The sequence below is a fragment of the Candoia aspera genome, chromosome 7 (genome assembly GCF_035149785.1).
Source record: "Candoia aspera isolate rCanAsp1 chromosome 7, rCanAsp1.hap2, whole genome shotgun sequence".
Taxonomy (NCBI): Eukaryota; Metazoa; Chordata; class Lepidosauria; order Squamata; family Boidae; genus Candoia; species Candoia aspera.
In genome coordinates, this window is record NC_086159.1 from 30,679,115 (window position 1) to 30,695,423 (window position 16,309).

The 16,309-nt window shown below is 42.4% G+C and overlaps 2 protein-coding genes across 3 annotated transcripts in view; one reads left to right on the plus strand and one right to left on the minus strand.

The window, feature by feature from the left end:
* The window catches only part of MRTFA (myocardin related transcription factor A), a 98,955-nt gene extending 95,935 nt beyond the window's left edge, over positions 1 to 3,020 (minus strand). The window contains exon 1 of one of the 2 annotated variants that reach the window (XM_063308155.1): positions 2,882 to 3,020. The gene's annotated coding sequence lies outside the window, so the exon portion shown is untranslated. Of the gene's footprint in view, positions 1 to 2,624; positions 2,738 to 2,881 lie in introns of those variants that run through there. The other variant, XM_063308154.1, reaches the window with a different exon arrangement.
* The window catches only part of ADSL (adenylosuccinate lyase), a 275,527-nt gene that overhangs the window by 167,417 nt on the left and 91,801 nt on the right, over positions 1 to 16,309 (plus strand). The window lies entirely within an intron of this gene.

The following is a 16,309-nucleotide window of genomic DNA, read 5'->3' on the forward strand; positions in this document are numbered from 1 at the left end:
CCTGCAGCATAAAATTTAAAATATAGGCATATAGTTTTAAAATATATGAACAGAGAAAAGAAGAGGAAGAGAATAAGCCTATTGCCTAAAGTTGACTTCAATGGATAAAATATTGGATTGATATAAGAAAGAATAAAGTTTATCAACAGAGAACAGAAAATATGTAATCTAAATAAAGGTGTGTTTAGTTTCTGAATTCCAAGGCCATATGCAAGAAGAATGTTGCATTCTGAATCTAATAATACCAAACTGTTCACTTTTCTGTAATTTTGCACAAATAAAGAGAACAAATGTAGACATCTAGATGATAGTTGAGGAATACTAGTTATCATTAGTTTTACCAACTTCCTAGAACTATTCCTATTATTATATTATTATTCAAGAAACTACTAGTATATATCGTTGCACTCACTTACCACATTTCATTTTTCTCAAAGCTTCAAAGGTTACTGTATGTTATGAACTATACTAACACTCATTATTTCTGTAGATGTCCTTACAGAATCTTCACAACACGCCAAAAAGGTGGAGATGGTAGATATAGGACTGAGCATATAAACTACTGCTTAACATAGATTTTAGTATTCTTACTGCACGGAGCAGAGAAGCCATGATGTTTCTTTTTTCACAAATACATAGTGAACACTAAGTACTGTATATTTCAAAGTGGTATTTAGCTTGTACCTAATTTAACTTAATTAAAATTCAGGCAAGTATACTTTTTAGGAGCACTTTAGAAGCACTTTCCATCCTGAAATTTCCTTTATTTCAATTACTTTAGGATCCAAAACAGTAATATATGGCACACTGTTCATACACGCTGAGTTATTAATGCATATAATCAGTTGCTGCTGATGTTGACATGAATGCACAGTCAAGATTTAAAAAAGAATATTATTATGTCCATGCCAAAGAGAGATGTTGAGAAGGTATATGAATCACTCTTAAAATAAAATAATCCCTTTTGGAGAGGCTGCAGAGCACAACAAAGAAAACACTGATTATGCAGCCAAAATCATTCTATGTCTATTCATCCATTATAATTAACATAATTCTCATATATTCCAATTTTTACATATAAGTCAAGTTCTTAATCAGAAATATGCAAATTATATTTTCAGATATCTTTCATATTTAGATCTTATCACACTATCATAAGATATGCACATACACATAAGACAAATAGCACTTGTTCATTTGTTTAGGACAAATGAGCAAGAATAGCTGAAGAACCCTGTCTAGATGAATAAAAATAAATTCTTGAGATGGAACAGGGAATGGCAATCCAGATTCCTTCAGCCTATCTGACCTTGCATTATCAACTCACCAGACCAAGATTTTTTAACATTTTAATTAGTACTCAATCCAAAGCAATAATTATTAATGTGCCATTTTGTCATGCTATGCTCATTAAAGCGAATGAGCTACACTTTAGGACAGCTCTCATGAAAACAAATGGATGACTACAGTCAATAAGCAGTTAAGCTTCCTGCTAGATGGAACCTTACTCATGCACTTTTTAAATACAGGAATGTTCTGAGAAATCATTCCATCAGCAAAAGCAGGTAGAAATATGCACTTTTAAGAAAAAAACATGTGTGGTATTGCCGAGGGAAGGAATTGTATCATAAAGGCTAATAAATCTATAGTGGCTTTAGAGTCCACTTTCATGAAAATACATGCTATAATAAACATATTAATATGAAAGCAGCATAATACCTATTTTTACAGAAAGAGCTACTCTTCTAAGAAACAATGATGCTGAAATTGATTCAAAATGGGAAACCTAAGAAAACTGTCATGTCTTCAGTCTGTAACACATAACATAATTTTATTATGGACTATCCAAAAAGTCCAGGAATTTATAGTATGAACATATTCTTATGGTTATCAAGGTATGCAGCTACAATGGGAAAAGTATTAGGCAAACAATGCCTACTAGCCTGCAACCCAGCAAACCAATCACAGGTACTTTTTGCCTATTCCAACATTCAGAAAAACAATATTCTTCCCAATACATTTTTGAAAGTGAATACTGCATGTGGTGTTGCAGGGTAACTATACTGGCCTGCAAAAATCCAGAAGATCACTATATGGCAGCAAATAGCTTTTTCAGTATCCCTTCACTGCAATCGATTGGTGCTAGGGATTTCTGCAAGCAGATATGGCACTTCCAATAGATTCAGAACGCTACAATGCCTACATAATTAAAGGGGGGGGAGTAAAATAGACCACTGAGGAAATCTTCACTGCAGCCAAAGTTTGTTAAGAATTTTTTTCCCAGCAAGCGAATCTAACACTTGCTAACAAAAACCCTTCCCTCCAACAGCTTGATCATGGGAAGGGCACGAGAAAGAAATAAGATCAGAAAACGAAAAAGCATGGAGTGACACGATTGCAGGAGGCGTTACGGCGGAAAGCAGAAGCCTTTTAGCTGACCCAGAAAAGGAGGAAAGGACCAGTGGTTCACGGATAGAGACCCATGGGAGAAATCTACTCTTGGATGATTATGAGGTACTGAAGAAGGTGGAAGAGGGCGAGGGGCATCCCGAAGTCACGCAGGCTGATTAAAAGAACTGCTGAAGAGGGCCGCCGTCGAGGGAGGGATCGCAGGTCTGACTCACTGCAAGAAAAATTGGAGTGGCCGCCGGCAGTGGCGGTTCGTTCGGAAGGTTCCCAGGATGAAGGGCGCGGCTCACCACGGTCTTCACATCGCGAGAAACGGAAGGACCGCGGCGACCCCGGCCAAATCCCGAGCAGCCCCGGTTTCTGTTTTCCAGAGGGGCGGTTCCCTGCCCCATACATGGAAGAATCCAGGAGTGGGAGGGGTGAGCAGCTGGCCCGTTCTCTTCGTGCAAAACTGCAGCCTCCTTTCACTCACCTGATCATGAATACATCCTAGCGGCCGTCCTTCCCTGCCAAAGCCAACACCTCCTCCGACGAAAAAGTTGTCTGAGGACGCAAAGAGCCGGCTCTCAGCAGCACCACCGTTGCCGCCGGCTCGACTCCTCACCGCCACGGAAGCTCCCACCCATCAATTACCGGAGTCCAAATTGACAAGCTGCATAGCCAATGAAAACGAGGGACAGCAATGAGTGACACCAGCTCCCGTCAACGGTTGTGAAGTAACTAGAAATGTTAACGGACTCTGGGCGGCGAGAGGGGGAACGGGATGGGCGGGTCTGCAAAAAGTGACTGAGGGAGAAAGCAGCCAATTAGAAGATAGGAATTTATATCATCGCCCCTAGGTGAAGTTAGAATACTCGAGCACTGTCATGGTCCTGGGAGGAAAGAGATGGAGGAATCTTTAAAGGGATAGTGCACCAACATGTGTAGAGGCATGCAACTTCCTTGGAGATGCTTTAGGATGATCTGCCTCTCATCCTCCAGAAAGTCTCTCCTTAAATTTCTTTGATAAATAGAAAGCAGTTGATCTCACCATCGGTGCTCGTGTTACCAGGAGTTGCCAATTTAATTGAAATCCCCTTTATTGTCATTTCAACCCCTTAATTTGGTTCAGGATTTACCATCTGCACACACTTCTCGGTCATAATGCCTTTAATGTGCTGGACTACAACACCTGATGATACACCTGACTGGTGGACTAGAAAAAAAACTACCTAACAACTACCTAACAACAAAACAATTTAGGATGGGCTTGTTGTGTTATTTCTTTAAAAATATATTTATTCCTAAATAAATTTATTCCAGTATGGCTTCAATATCATTTCAACAGAAAACAGAACCCAGAAAAGAAAAAAAAAAAATCATGGATGAAGGAAGAGTATTCAACGATAATTGGACAGATGAGTACTTTTTTGTCAAGACAAATACTAAGGTACTATGCTTAATTTGTAGGGAAAATGTGTCAGTTTTCAAAGACTACAATTTGAAAAGGCATTATATGGAAAAACATGCTGCCAAAGTCAAAGCTTGTCAAGGAATTTGTCGTAAAGACAAATTAGCAGAACTGAAAAAAAGTCTGTTGTCTCGACAATTTTTTTTTTAAGTCACAACTCAAAAGGACTCTATTATAAAAGGTAGTTATTTGATAGCAAATCTGATTGCAAAAAAATCAAAACCATTTACCGATGGTGAGTTTATTAAGCAATGTATGGAAAGTGTGGCAGATATAATTTGTCCTAATTAAAAAAGCGATTTTTGTAAAATCAGTTTGTCTCATCAGACTATAGCCAGGCGAATTGAAGAAATAAGAAAATCTATCAAAAGAGGTTTGAAGAGTAAAGCTGCTAATTTCAAATTTTATGCTTTGGCAATAGATAAAAATACTGATGCTACAGATACAGCTCAATTTGCCATTTTTATTAGAGGTACTGATAATGAATATAATGTCACTGAAGAAATGGCTTCTTTGGTGCCATTAAAAGACACAACTAAATCTCTTGATTTGTACAAAGCAGTAAAAATGACATTAAAGCAATGACATTTTCTTTAACCATTGTCGACATATGTGGTATATGGCGCCCCGACAATGGTTAATAAAAGTGAAGGACTTACAAAATTGATAGAAGACAATGCAAGTGCCACCAGCAACTCACATTTGATGAAGTATTACTGCATTCTACATCAAGAAAATTTATGCCTGAAAACTTTAAAACTGGATAATGTCATGCAAATTGTCATCAAAGCAGTGAATTTCATAAGGGCCAAGGGATTGAATCATTGCCAATTCCAGGAGTTCCTTAAAAGTATGGATGCTGATTATGGGGACATCATTTACTTTTCTGAAGTACGGTGGCTAAGTCAGGATAAAATGCTGAAAAGATTTTATGATTTGTGAAATGAAATCAAGTTGTTTATGGAATTAAAAAGAAAATTTGTGCCAGAACTTGAAGATAAAAAATGGATTTAGCATTTTTAGTGGATTTGATGACTCATTTAAATGAGTTAAACATGCCTCATCAAGGTGAAAACCAACTTACCACTGCAATGTATTTGAAATGAAACTTAAAAGTATGGCAAGCTCAAGTTATGGAAAATAATTTTATACATTTTAATATGTTGGCTGAAAACAGTATTGTGAACAGCGAGAAATATGCAGCCTTGCTTTTTGGTTTGATACAGGAATTTCAGAACAGGTTTCAAGATTTCCGGAAAAATCATCAATATTTTGGTATATTTTTGACTCCATTTTCAGTCAACATAACTACATTACCTCCGAATTTTCAAATGGAATGCATAGAGTTGCAATCAGACATTCAACTCAAAGAAAAACTTGATCATGTCTCTCTACTGGACTTCTATAAGACCTATCTTCCCGGAGAAAAATATCCATCCCTTCACAATCACACCTTATTCATGACATCGCTTTTTGGCAGCACGTACATTTGTGAGCAACTATTTTCAAGGATGGCGCACACAAAGAATAAAATTAGAATTAAAAATTTTGACAGGCACCTTGAGAACTCACTGAGAATTGCAACCACTTTCATTGAACCAGACATTGATGCATTAGTTTCAGAAAAACAAGATCAAATATCCCACTAGTTTTATGTTGCCCTTTTTTAAAATTCTATAATAAAAAATATAGAAAAAATGAAGTTTTATTACTTATATACATTAACTGTATTATATATTTTATGTGTGGCCCAAGAAAATTCCTCTTCACTCAATGGCCCAGGGAAGCCAAAAGGTTGGACATCCATGGTCTAAGTAGTCTTTCTAAGAGGGTTTCTGTTTTTTATTACTTTCTGGAATCTTCTGTTTTTAGTAGCATTTTTTAGAATCTCCAGTTGGAGCCTGGCCCCCAAAAAAAGTTAATTAAACAATTCTGAGAAAAATAATTGGTTTTGAATACCAGAAATGAACATCATTTATTTTTCTTTGAAACAAAAACCAAGTGGCCCCCAGAACTGGTTTTCATTTTAGCACTACAAGTTACACCATGTGGGATGGGGTGGAATTTTGTTGTCACTGCTGTCAAATAATTAGGAAAGAGAATTACTTGCTAATCTACTGCAGATCACCAGAGACCTATCAGTAGATCAAGATCTACAAATTTTGCCATTCCTGCTATACTGTAATGCAGAGCATTGTCCTGTTCAGACTATGAGATGGTCAGGCAGAATTACTATTAAATTCTTTATTTGCAATAACTATTTACAACAATAAAAGTCCTTAGAATAGATTAGGCAATGCAGTTCAATCAAGTCCACCCAGGCAGAAGAGGATGATTAGGCAAGGCTGCAAGTTCAGATCATGGCAAAACAGCAAGGCAGAACTCAGCTAATTCTCTTATTGAGGCTGCAAGACTTGGTGAAGCTAGAGTGTGTGACAAAGAGGAGGCTTGAGGGATGAGTCTCTGAACAGGCACGAAGGTTAGACTAGGCTTGACCACAGAGGCTAGACAAGGCTAGACTGGAGCATCTAGACAAGGCTCCGGTCTGGAGACAAGGCTGGACTTGGCTGGAACGTCAAGGCAAGGCTTGGATCTGGAGACAAGGCTGGGCTTGGCTGGAGTGTCGAGGTAAGGCCCGGATCTGGAGACAAGGCTGGACTTGGTAAGAATTCCATGACGAGGCTTGAAGCTGGAAGCAAAACTGAAATGCACTGGAACAGCAAGACAAGGCTTGGAACTGGATGCAAGACTGTGCTTGGCTGGGATGACAAGAATAGGCTCAACTGGAGTGGCATGTGCAGGAAGCAGGTCCGCGATGGCAGGAGGAGCTGGCTCTGATTCCACACTGACTACAGGCAAGGCTCCCGCCTTCAGTAAGGATTCTTCTGCAATTGCTGTGAGCTCAAAGGATCAGTTGTCCCTGGCAGCTTGCTTTTGGCGTGTGTGCCTTTTTAAGCGATCCTTTCCATGCTATTATTCCTTTGCAGCCAATCAGACTGCTTTTTGATTTGCACGCTTCTCTGCTCTTCTATCTTGAGTGCTGATTGGAGGATTCAAACCTCCCTCCGAAGTTTGTCCAATCAGCGCCTCCAATTTCTCCCGCTCTGCTGAATCATCCATGGTTTCTGTTTTTCCAATTTCTTTCTGATAAGTTTAGTTTTCCCCTTGAAAACCTTGATAAGTTTCGTTTTCGGAGCCAGATTCAGACTCAAACCTCACAAGCATCATCATTTATTTTCCTAACATCCTGTGACCTCTAGTGGCTGTACCATATAACTTGTTATATATAAATACTGTATATAGCTATAAATCACTGCAGTAACCACTATGTGAGCCCCTCCCCCCCAACCTGGTAGCCTCCAACTATGTTGGACTAAATCCCTTGCCCCTCTTATCCAGACTGACCATCTGGACCATGGGAGGGTCAGCTATATTATTAAAAAACTAATTTTTCCATTGAAAGACTGATCTCTTGCAAAGCAACTATCATACACATTTCTGCTGAAGCTTGGTGGTAGAAGCCCTAAGTCAGTTTTCAATGATCAATGTATACATCTTGGGGTAAGCCATGGATATGCAATGGAAAGCCCAATACCATATGAAGTTCCCATAAGCCTTAGCGACCCTTCAAATGTTACCACTAAAATTGTAATTTATAATATCACACAAATAAATAATACACAGAAAATACTCATATTGCCTAATTTAGTTAATTTACTGTGCAGGTAAATGTAAATTTAAATAACTTTTTCCAGACTCTACACAATCTTTGAAGTGCAACTTCCACTCAATATGTCATTGAAAGTGTAGTGTAGTCCTCAGCCCCCCAAACGTTGTACACATCTAGGGTGGGTTGACACTACATGCAACAGACATGTCTCCTTTAATTACTACTTAATGGTAGAGTCAGGAAATAGAATTGAAGCATTTTTCACAGCCACAGCTATGAACTGTCCACAATACACAGACCATATTCTCTGGTATTAAAGCAGGGTTCCTTGGAAGTAAAATCCAGACCTAGGCAAAGTAGCACAAAGAGACCTGAACACTAACAAATGTGGTAGTGGTTGTTAATTTATCAAAAGCAAAAATCCTAATATGGAGCCTGTTATTCGGGTCAAGTTTCTAAACCCTAATTAAAATGAAATTTGAAAAAAAAAAAACTTCGTAACCTTGGAACAATGGAGAATTATGTTCCAATTTTTAGTTTGTCACTGATAAGTTATAAAAATAACTGGATAGTATTACTGTGTTTAGGTTGGGAGCATGCAACTTCTGAAGGCTCAAGGTCCAAACAGCTTTGAATGTCAACTTATGGATTGCACTGCCAAGCACAACTATCGCCAGCCCACTCTTATTGTGTGGGGAAGCTACGTATGTAAAGTGAAAGGCGTAATAGATTTCTGCAGTCTCCCAACTTTCAATTTACTGAAAAAAGCCAGAAGTTTTTGCCCAGCCATGCTAGATTACACCAGAAAACAATATCAAGGGATTGGGACATTGTACTGTACTATACAGGTAGTCCTCACTTAATGACAATTTGTTTAGCAACTGTTCAAGGTTATGATGGCACTGAAAAAAGTGACTTACAACCAGTCCTCACGCTTACAACCATTGCAGCATCCCTGTGGTCACGTGATCATGATTTAGGCTCTTGACAACTGTTGCATTTATGACAGTCACAGCATCCCACGATCATGTGATCACCATTTGTGACCTTCCCAGCTGGCTTCCAATGAGCAAAGTCAATCGGGAAGCCAGCAGGAGGTTGCAAGTTGCGGTCACGTGATGTCTCACTTAACAACTGCAGGTGATTCACTTAACAACCACAACTAGGACTGATGGAACTGCCATCACTAAGCAGGGCAGTCATGTGATGTTTCACTTAACAATCGCTTTGCTTAGCAACAGAGTTGCCAGTCCCAATTAGGGTCATTAAACGAGGATTACCTGTATAACATTGGCAATAGATGAGTAGTAAAACAAATAAGGAAATTTTCATGCTTCAGAGCCTTTTCAACAACACTATATATAAGATACAGACATTGTTTTCAGTAAAAACAAAAAAAACCAACCAGAATCTTGTTCCCCTAGTTTCCAGTGTTGTCAACCAAACAGTATCTGGGACCATCTTGACATCTGCTAATGAGATTAAATAAATAAAAAGTTGTAAAAAAATACTCTTAAAAGTCCAGATTCATCTCAGAATTACTTCTTGCAAAGGGAGTATTTTCCCACTGAAGGCTTGAAGTCATATTGCTATACAGAAACATGAAAAAAATATTTATTAATATTTCTTGTGAGAGAGAGAAAGATCTTCAAATTTGCCAGAGAATAGTATTCCCAAGCAGTAAATTCTTTATGGCTGGGAACCAGCATTCATAACTTTTTCAAAGTATTGAAAGTAAGCATTCCTTAATTAATTTAAAAAGTAAGTGGGTGGGTCGGTGGTTGGGTAGATAGATAGATAGATAGATAGATTGATTGATTGATTTAAAAAGTGGAGTATGCTATCATGATTGGAGAAAACAGTGCTTGAATCAAGACCTCCTTGCTTTCATTTTAATTTCCAGAAGAACTGTCATGTTTCTCCTTTCAATGTTCTGTTAACATTGTAACGTTTCACATGTCAAGTCATTTTCCGTGTATACTCGCTTGGCTCGTTCGGGGTTTTTCCATTCCTGCACTCTCCTTTGTTTTGGATCTTTGGAATGTATGTTTGGGTTTGCAATTCTATTCAAGGTTACTTTCCCAGGCGCGTGTAACGGTTCCTAGCACCTGGGAGGGGGTGCGTGCTGACGAGTGCTTGGGGCGGGACTGGATTGAAGGCAAGGCTTTTAAGTTTGTATTTGGCGTGCTTTTGCTCATTCTCAGCTTTCTCTGTATTTGCATACTATTCCTTTAATAAATCAGTTATCTTTAAGCCCGAGCTTGTGAGACTGAGTATTTGGGATTAGGCAACCATTACATAAAGCTGAGAATCATTTAATTACTTTCCGCTAGCCCCATCCAAAGTTGGGTAGAGAGGAGCGCTAGCGATGATCGAACCTCCACTTCGCGAGAGTGAGGGGAGCGAAGAAGAGCCGGACTCGACGAAGACTCTGGTAGCTCCAACTTCGAGAGCGCAAAGAGCAGCACGTCGGGAGAGGCGAGATGCTCAACTGGATGAGCTATTGTTAGCGGTGCAGGGTGCCACAGGGGGTGTACTCCAACCCCAACCCGAGGTGGGAGCAGCACAAGGGGGGGGGATCGCCACAGCCATCCTGGGAACCCGAAATCCCCTTATCACCAAGGGTGGTGGTAACTAACAGACCCTTAGAAGAGCCGGTCACCCCTGCACGTATGAAAGCAATAGAGGACAAGATGGAAATGATAGTGACCCTCATCAAAGATGCCACCAAAAGCTCGGGGTCCCTACAGGAGGACTGGGAAGAGGAGCCCTCTCAGCTGTTTCCCCCCCGACGGAGTTCCCTGTCATTCAGGGGAAGAAGCAAGACTCGAGTTCCCCGGCCCGTGGGGGGAAGGGAGTCAAGGGCGTCCCGAGATCGGCCACCACTGGCGGCTCGACACACGTTGTTGTTTGCGGAGCCACCACAGCTGGTGGAGCCGGTAAGGACCTTCCCACCCTTTGGGGTGAAATTTGATGGGGACCCTACCACGCTTTCCTTCTTCATTACCAATGCTAGACATTATATGGAAGATTGGGGTCGGAATTTCCGCTCTGAACAAGGCAAGATTAATTTCATTGCCAATAAGCTGAAGGGGAGGGCAGCTGACTGGTACGTAACATTGTGCCAAGCTGAGGCCACGGAATTAGAGGACTTTGATGAGTTTCTGTGGGCGCTGAAACAGCACTTTGAAGACCCATTAGCCCAAGAGAGAGCGAAGAACGCCCTTAGAAAACTCTACCAGGGGACCCTCTCTGTTGCAGACTACGCTTTAGAATTTAAAGCCCTGGTGGGGAAGGTGGAAGACTGGTCCCAGTCGACTTTGGTGGAGATGTTCAAGCAAGGGCTGGACACGGAAATCTTCCGTTGGGCTTTGGGCAGGGACGATCCTAAAACGTTATACAGCTGGATACAGTTGGCAGGCAGTGCGGAAAGCGCCCTACAAATGTATGCCCAGAGTAAGGAGCTGAGACACCCAAGCCGCGAAGGGGGCTCGGGCTGCTGGATTTTCAAGTCGCCCTAAACCAAAAACCTGGAAGAAAAGGAACGGCGATTGGCGAAAGGGCAGTGTTTAAGATGCGGGAAAGAGGGGCATCGTGCTACTTCGTGCCCAAGGCGCCGGCCAGAAGAGCGACCCGGGAAAACGCCGGGAAAATTGCCCTCCCTGCCGTGCAAGATGAAGGCTGCCTGTGCTGAGCTCGACCCTCCAGACCTCCCATTCGGGGATGAGGACGAGGAATTACAATTTGACCAACCGGCGGGAAACGCGTTCCACCTGTCCTGAAGGGCGCCCTTGGACAGGTGGAGGAAACCGGGCGCGAACACGATTCGGTGAGTGGGAACTTCCCTACAATGACTGTCAAAGTAAAATTGGGCTCTAGAACTAAGACTGTCGAAGTCTGGGCCATGCTGGACTCGGGTTGTTCTCGTTCGCTGATGCATCCTGATGTAGTAGCTGCCCTAGAACTGCCCACGTTCCCTCTGCCACGGCCCATGATCTTCACGCAATTGGATGGGACCATGGCGGGGGGGAAGGCAGTTACTCACTCAACTGGACTGGTGGCTTTGCAGATGGGCACTCATTGGGAGAAATTACCTTTTGTCATAGCTCCGGTGGGGGGCCCTTTGGTGATTCTGGGAATGCCTTGGTTTGTGCAACAAAACCCTTTTATAAATTGGCTACATAGAACTGTAACGTTTGCTGATGGATTTTATAAAGTACCTGAAAAGGACTTGTTAGAGGACATGGAGGGAGGTTGGGTGGCTAACACTACAGTACAAACTCTCTCGCCACTGGAAGGGCTGCCCAGCCAATACCAAGATCTGGCTGATGTATTTGGGGAGAAGGAAGCAGATCGCTTGCCACCTCACCGAAAAACAGACTGTGCTATTGAGTTCCTACCTAATGTAAAGTTACCTCACCCAAAGATTTACCCCATGTCTCCCAAAGAGCTAACTACGCTAAGGGAGTTCATTGACAAAAACCTGGCTAGGGGTTTCATTGAGCCGGCGAACTCCCCAGTGGGGGCCCCTGTCCTCTTTAGACCAAAAAAGGATGGCTCACTGAGGCTCTGTACCGATTTCCGCGGGCTCAATGCAGTCTCAATATTAAATAAATATCCTTTACCCCTTATCAAAGATATGTTATCACATCTGGCCAGAGGCAAAATCTTCTCAAAATTGGATCTGAGAGAAGCCTATTTTCGCATTCGCATAAGGGAAGGGGATGAGTGGAAAACAGCGTTTAACTGTCCGCTTGGGGCTTTCCAATACAAAGTCTTACCCTTTGGTTTATCGGGTGCACCTGGGGTTTTTATGCAACTGATCAATGAGGTCTTGCACGACCACTTATTTAAAGGAGTACTGGTGTATTTAGATGATGTATTGATTTATACTGAAACCATGTCAGAACATATTCACTTGGTGCGTCAAGTGCTTGCTAAATTGAGAAAAGCGGAATTGTATGCTAAACTGTCCAAGTGTGCTTTCCATCAATCACAAATCGATTATCTGGGATATAGGATTTCCGCTAAGGGCATCGAAATGGACCCTTCAAAAGTGGAAGCTATTGTAGCATGGGAGCCTCCACGTACCAGGAGACAATTACAAAGTTTCCTTGGATTCGCCAATTTCTATCGGGCATTTGCCCAAAATTTTGCTGAAATCGCCCTCCCCCTTACTGAACTGTTAAAAACTAAAGCGCAGGGGGATACGCGGCGCTCAAAAAACCCAGGAGCGCTCCTGAAATGGACTCCAACCTGTCAACAGGCATTCGAAGCGCTCAAACTAATCTTCACTACCGAACCCATCTTGCAGCATCCAGACCCCACCAAACCTTTCGTAGTACAGGTGGATGCGTCCGATTTCTCGGTCGGAGCACTACTGCTCCAGTCAGACCAGTCTGGCACCTTAAAACCCTGTGCTTACCTCTCTCGCAAATTCACCGAAACAGAGAGACGGTGGCACGTTTGGGAGAAGGAGGCTTTTGCTGTAAAAATGGCTTTAGAGACTTGGCGCCACTTACTAGAAGGGGCTTCAAACCCTTTTGAAGTATGGACTGACCATAAGAACCTGGAAGCTTTAAGCACCAGTCGGAAACTCAGCCCCAAACAACTTCGCTGGGCTGAGTTTTTCAGCTGTTTTGACTTCACACTCAAATTCATACCAGGCAAGAAAAACTTTTTAGCCGATGCGCTCTCCCGCAGGCCCCAAGATGCTGGCCCAGGACCAACAGTTCAAGGTACAGTCTGGACTGAAAAACAATTGAGTTTGGCAGCGGTAACACGCAGCCAAACGCGAGCGCATCAAACGCAGCCTCAAGCCGCTCCGCCTCCCAGCCGCTCGCCACGCTTGCCAATTCCATCAGATTTGCAACAACAGTTGCTGCTCCACCTTAAAAATGATACTTGGTTACAAGCAAATCTACACACTGTAACTTTCACTGACGGTTTTGCCTGGTGCAACGATCGTCTCTATGTGCCTGACGCTTTGCGAAAAACCATCCTTCAGCGCTGCCACGATGACAAATTAGCGGGGCATTTCGGATATCTAAAAACACTTCACCTCGTTCGCCGTCAATTCTGGTGGCCAACTTTGCTAAGAGACCTTAAAGCGTATGTCACCACATGCCCTGTCTGTGCAGCTACAAAACGCAAGACAGGCAAGCCTCAAGGTCTCCTCCAACCAGTTGCCACTCCATCCTTCCCGTGGCAGGACATCTCCATGGACTTTATCGTGGACCTACCACCCAGTCAACGAAAAACCGTCATTTGGGTGGTCAAAGATTTTTTTTCAAAACAAGCCCATTTCATCCCATGCGCCTCTATCCCCACCGCGCAACAGCTCGCACGCCTCTTCCTCGTTCATGTGTACCGCCTTCACGGTATCCCCGCCCGTTTGGTGACAGAGGCACACAATTTACGTCACAATTTTGGCGGGCATTTTTAAAATTGCTGGGAACCAAGCAAGCCCTGTCCACCGCTTGGCATCCAGAGACGGACGGTTCTACTGAAGCTGTTAGTTCCACTCTTGAGCAATATCTGCGAGCTTTTGTCAATTACCAACAGGACAACTGGGTTGACTTGCTCCCTTTTGCTGAGGTCGCTTATAACAACGCCGTGCATCAGAGCACTGGTCAAGTTCCCTTTAAGGCTGTCTTCGGGCGGGAGTTCGTTCCGATCCCTGAACTCCCGCACCCGCAGCCCCTACCAGCCTCTCTCACGGACTGGGCTGACACTCTCAAAGACTCGTGGCTAAACATTCAGCAAGCTCTGCTCCATGCTCAAACCACTTACAAAAGACATGCCGATGCTAAACGCTCCCGTGAACCTACTTTTGCTGTGGGAGATAAAGTCTACTTGTCCACCAAGTTCATTAAATCACCACAACCCTCAAAGAAACTTGGCCCTAAATTTGTGGGTCCTTTTCCTATTATAGCACAAATTAACCCTGTTACCTTTAAACTCGATTTGCCCCATAACCTCAAACGTTTACATCCTGTTTTCCATTGCAGTTTGCTCAAGCCCTACCTACCGTCGGACCGCTGGCATCCCCAACCGGTTCCACCACCTCCTCTCATGATTGATAACCAGCAACACTTCGAGGTTTTGGAAATCCTGGACTCCCGCCGCCAGCGCTCCACTTTGCAGTACCTCCTTCGCTGGAAACATTTCCCTCATCCTGAATGGGTTGCTGCTCCCGATGTACACTCGCCCCGTCTGGTTGCTCGTTTTCACTCTGCCTACCCTGACAAGCCCGCTCCTTAGCATTGTTTTTTTTTGGGGGGCGATATGTCATGTTTCTCCTTTCAATGTTCTGTTAACATTGTAACGTTTCACATGTCAAGTCATTTTCCGTGTATACTCGCTTGGCTCATTCGGGGTTTTTCCATTCCTGCGCTCTCCTTTGTTTTGGATCTTTGGAATGTATGTTTGGGTTTGCAATTCTATTCAAGGTTACTTTCCCAGGCGCGTCTAACGGTTCCTAACACCTGGGAGGGGGTGCGTGCTGACGAGTGCTTGGGGCAGGACTGGATTGAAGGCAAGGCTTTTAAGTTTGTATTTGGCACGCTTTTGCTCATTCTCAGCTTTCTCTGTATTTGCATACTATTCCTTTAATAAATCAGTTATCTTTAAGCCCGAGCTTGTGAGACTGAGTATTTGGGATTAGGCAACCATTACAAGAACTGATTATGTAAACTGCTTTATAGCCCAATATATTCTGAACTTCACAATCTTAGAAATTTTATAGTGACTTTTGAAGCTAATAGTTTCTGTGCTACTGTTGTGTTGTGTACCATCTCTGTTGTGGGATGTCATTATTTTTCTGTTCTTCAAAATTAAAGCAAAATCTTATTAACTCTGGGAGATCTTGAAAGGATCTATTTATCTTGCTGCCGCCACCACCTGCTTTCTAATTCAGAAATTCTTTGTTTTTATTTGTGTCTCTGAGTTAACACAATTAGGTTGTAGTGGCAATGCGGAAGACCATTGTTATTTCGAGGAGATTAAGTGACCTATTTTGATTTTCTCCTTCACACAAAGAAGCTTAGAGTGTGAGTTATACTAATGTTTAGCTGGCTTGTTGTTTATTTTTGTTTGAAAAGTGTGGGGGAGAAGAGAAAATCCCAAGATTGTTTTTGTTAAGCACTAGCTTATCTGTATAGCTTCCCAGGCTCTTGGATCATGTCATAAACAGGTGCCCAGACCCTGGGATCTCCAGTCAAGGTCGGATCCTGCAGTCTCAGTACCATGGAAACAGGGTCATGAGATTTTAGGGCCAGACTTTGATAAAAACCTTAGGATTGCCTTTTATGTTTGGGAGCTTCTGCACAGACCTGAGTGCTGGGTGCTGTGGAAATGGAGCCGCCCTGGGGTATCTCCGCTGTCATTATTGACTCCTGATAGCCTATGGGAGAATGGGTATCATCTTGCTTGGTATGTTATGATTTTTATGTTACGCTGTTTATGCTTCTGTTTAATCTGCCTAAACTGTGTTTCTGTCTGCTTAGGTTAAGCTTAAAATCTCTTTATTCACTGGTGTGCTTATTGTCTCTGGATCTAAAAGAACCACTTGTCTGGGCACCTGATCACTGCCTGGACACTTGGCAAACATAGTTTGCCAGGTTCAGGACAGCAATTACTTAATTGACATTATTCTAGTTTTTTATTTTTATTTTTTCCTCCTAAAAGATTTCAGTTTTTTTCAATTGAATTGTACAGCTTGTTATATTAAAGGTGGAAAAAAATCTGAAGTGATTTACCTTGGTCTGGTTTTTTTACAT